General features: G+C 50.3%; 1 pseudogene; it reads left to right on the top strand.

Moving 5' to 3' along the window:
• The first annotated feature begins 1,934 nt into the window (after nucleotides 1–1,934).
• LOC147430781 (hsp70/Hsp90 co-chaperone CNS1-like) lies at nucleotides 1,935–3,119 on the top strand (annotated as a pseudogene).
• Nucleotides 3,120–4,395: the final 1,276 nt, after the last annotated feature.

The raw sequence follows: 4,395 nt of genomic DNA, 5'->3' as shown, positions 1-4,395 counted from the left end.
ATAGATGCGGGGAATATGGTCATTACCAAAGCAAATGCCCTCTGCCCGAAGGGTCCCCTCCCTGCCGCCGTCATCGCTACAGTAAGGATTGCCCTAAAATTTGTGCATCCACGGCTTCGAACCCAAGTCAAAGCCAGACTGAGTTTGCCTTTCCTAAGCTCAATTTTGATAGCAGTTAGCACTGTTTCTCAGCCGCCCCCTTCTACCCACGTGGTTACCCCTAAAAATAAGCCGCCGCATTTGGTAGAGGAGCCATTGGGCGTCCTCACCCGGGTCCAGAGAGCCGCGCTTGGTCTTAGCATTCCAACAAGTTCAACTCCCCCACACAGTCTCACACCAGTGGATACCCTGCCTGTAGCTGTTAACCGGCCATCCCCCAGTGCCATGAAAAAATCCAAATCTTTGCTCTCCGATATTGATGAAGCTTTCTTGGAAGCAGTTTTCGATCTACAAAAGATCAAGGCACCGGAGAAACCACTGGTAAAAAAGGAAAAGCTTACAGCAGAGTTAGTCTTGAAGAACACCTTCCAACAAGTGTCCCTCTATGACATGTTGCGACTAGATGCAAAGTTAGAAGTGACACCCTTGCTGTTATTCAATCACTTTATCCTGGAGCAGGTCCTAGTGGCGGGCACCTCCCAGTGCGACCATCAGAGTCCTATATGATATCCAATCCCGCTGCTCCACTCACTGATTATAGAAGCCCTCGCCTGACAGTGTCCGTTTTGGGTCGGCAATTCTCAGGAGTGATAGTGGATGGTGGATCTTGCATTAACCTGATGCTCGAGTTCACTATGTTAGCTCTAGGTCTACAGCCTACTCGCCCTGCTCCCTTCACAGTTACATTGGCCGACCAACGGACAGTCTACCCAGTGGGCATAGTGGACAATGTGCCTCTGCATGTACAAGACTTTACTTTTAACTTGGATTTTGTTGTGGTTCGCCTTCCCCAGGTTGAGGGCGGATTTCCTTTGCTCATTGGACGACCATGGCTGCGACACACTAAAGCACTTCATGATTGGGGAAATGACGCAATGTGGATACATACTTCTGGCTTGTCGATGCAACCCATCCTCTTAGAAGGAGGTATGGATCCAATGGTGCAGCAAGTTTCTTTGTCAATGGAAACCAACCCTAAACAAGAACAGCCTACTACACCTGAAGGGTTGGACGAAGATCTGTTGGAGTGGTTGCAGGCTACCAAATCTATGCCTTGTTATGGAGTCTCTATTCACTCTTTGCGTGAAGGTACACCGTCTTCAAATGGTTCCAAAGTAACTAAACCTAATGGGCCACCTAAGCCTATGAAGAAGCATAGAAGCAGTAAAAAATCTCCTCTATGGGAGTTCACACCCCCTCAAACATCAACACCTTTGGTGTCTGCTTCTCTGACCAGAACAAAGCTCTCCTCTGTGTATAGCAAACTCCTTCACAGAGCGCATTTTGCAAGATGACTTCCAAAATCAAGATCATGATAGCTATATTACTCATGATAGCTGTGTGCTCCTTATTTTCCCCTATCTACCTTCCCCCTCCCCCTCGCCCTAGTCCCTCCCCCTCTGCCCTACCCACTCGCCCTCGCCCCCTCACTACCCATAGCCCTACCCTCCCCATCGCCCTCGACCCTAGTCCCTCCCTCTCAACCCCTTGCCCTAGTCCCTCACCCTCCCTTTCCCTCGCCCTCGCCCTATCCTCCCCCTCACCCCCTCGCCCTAGTCTCTTCCCCTCGCCCCTACCCACTCACCCTGGCCCCCTCACTACCCCTAGCCCTACCCTTCCCCTCGCCCGCGCCCCTACCCACTGTCCTCACCCCCTCACTACCCCTCGCCCTACCCTCCCCCTCGCCCTTGCCCTCGCCCCCTCGCCCCTAGTCCCTCCCCCTCACCTCCTCGCCCCTACCCCTCGTCCTCCCTTCCCCCTCTCCCCCTCCTTCGATGTCGACGTTGCGGAGCGACTCACCTCTAGCGAAGCAGATTGTGCGTTCTTTTGTCCATTTTCTTAGCTCAGTTGAACTTACTCTGAACTTACTCCAGAGGTTGATGTAGAGGCTATTATTGTTGCTAGCCAGTGTTTTGGAGATGCATTTGGAGTAGATATTCAGACGTCTGGAAATACAATTGAGCTAGACTTGGTTTAGCCTTTCAAGCGATCTGGCGAAGATGGTGCAGGAAGAGAATTTCCCAGCATTCCTCATTCAGAACCCGTTAATCACAAGCCACCCAATCCAATTGAGGGCATTGCCGGTCCCTCACAACCTCCCAAGAATACTTCCTCAACATGTGATGCCGCAGCTGCTGGTATGGAAGACAGGCTATTTGAGCAGCTCAAGGAAGGATTAGAAAGTGCAGGCTATTTTGACGGGCTTTCAGGTGACACTTGTGAGTTTGAAGAACTTTTAAAGAGATCGAAGACTGTCTTTTTGGAAACTTTATAGAAAGTATGAAAGCCAGGAATTTCAGAACAAATTATTTTAGCAGCAGCCTTCAAAGCACAAGGATATACTTCTATGGCTAATTCACATTTCGTTGAGGCCATTGGTTTATACACAATGGCGATCTCATTGTGTGTGGATAATTCAGTTTATTATTCTAACAAGGCAGCTGCACACACCCAGGTTGGAAAATATGAAGCAGCCATTGGAGACAGCAACAAAGCGATTTAGTTGGATCCAAACTATAGCAAAGCATACAATCGCCTTGGTCTTGCTTATTATACCCAAGGAAAGTATCAAGAAGCTATAGAGAAGGGGTTTCAAAAAGCTCATCAATTGGACCCAAATAGCAAGTCTATTCAGGAAAATTTACTGGTGGCACAAAAAAAAAAACTCGAGGAAGAGCATGCATGTAGCAGGAAATCAAATCCAGAGCCAAGTGAGTAGCAGCCATATGTGCAATCCAACAACCAGGGTTCAAAAGCTAGATACAACACAACAATCCCATTAAATGTCCAACTTCCACAAGAAATGGCAGGTCTTTTCCTTGCCGTTGCAAATTTGGCAGCCCAATTTGCCGGGGATCAGGCAGGTCCAGGAGAAGATGGTATGCATGGGATACACATTGATGGGCAACCAGAGATAAGGATGGATGGTAATATGAATGTGACGGTTGAAGGTGACCCACAGTTTGCGGGGTTGATGCAGTCGATGCTTCAAATGTTTGCCCTCGCCCTTGCCCTACACTCCCCTCACCCCCTCGCCCTCGCCCTCGCCCTCGCCCCTACCCGATTTCCCCTCTCTCTCCCTCGCCCCTACCCACCCCCTCACCAACCCTTGTCCCTACCCTTTCCCCTCGCCCCTACCCTCCCCCTCACACCCCCTCGCCCCCTCTCACTAGCTCTCGCCCCTACCCACCCCTCACCTTCCTCTCGCCCCTACCCATCCCCCCTCGCCCCTACCCTCCCCTCACATTCCCTCGCCCCTACCCACCCCCTCACCTTCCCCTCGCCCCTACCCACCCCCTCCCTGCCCTCGCCCCTATCTAGTGCCAATTTGCCCCCCCACGCCCACTGTCTATCCTCTTCTCTCTCTCGCCTGTGAGGAAATGGAGACCTCCTGGTTGCCATCACAATGTTGTTAATGCTTTTCGTTCTGCATTAAGATCGAGCTTAACCTTACCTGCGTTATTACTCGAGCTTCTGATCATCCCTCTTTTCGACAATTTCATCTGCAAGTGTGGACCAGGTCATTTTCTTCTCACTATGGTTATGGAGGATAAAGATGTGCTGGATCCAAACCGAGCATATCTCTTTGCTGAGGAGTAGCAGTCTGTTTTGCAAATTGGGATTCTTGGACTATGCAATCATATTGGGTTCTTGACTATTCAAAGGCTTAAGGCGTTGCAAACAAAGGCAGTGTTTTACTCCACTTTTGAGGCATGTAAGGTCATGATTGGGTTTAGCACCTGCTTCAAGAAATGTACGGATGCAATACCTAGTGGTTTTCTTTCACAGCTTTTTCAGTATTCCTCTCACCGAGACGGTGAGCGATCTTGTGGCGGGCAACCTGTAGGAGCAGGCTACAATGTCACTTTCACAAGACACAGTTAGTACAGTTGGTCTAGGCTGGTTCACATTGGGCGGACCCTTTGGCCTAGGGAGTGACACGTGGCAGGGTACCGACGGTGGTCTAGTGGACCTCGTGGCCAGGTCACCACATGGCTGACATTTATGAGCCGTTGGTGGCTCTCTATGGTGGTACATATGAGTAGTAGCGTTGGTCATCGGGATCATCGGCTTCACCTTGAATCTTGTACGTAGTCATCTAGAGTGAGTCTATACACATAGCACGTCTTCACCATCCCTCCACATTTGAGCCTTGACACCCCCATTGTACCTGTGAGTCCTGGGCTGGAGCTGTGAGTGTGCTGTCACGCCAGAGTCTGTATCAGTCTTTGAGAT

This window comes from Adiantum capillus-veneris, chromosome 21, assembly GCF_014529385.1.
Source record: "Adiantum capillus-veneris isolate H3 chromosome 21, ASM1452938v2, whole genome shotgun sequence".
Lineage (NCBI taxonomy): Eukaryota > Viridiplantae > Streptophyta > Polypodiopsida > Polypodiales > Pteridaceae > Adiantum > Adiantum capillus-veneris.
This window is presented reverse-complemented; position numbering and strand designations above follow the sequence as displayed.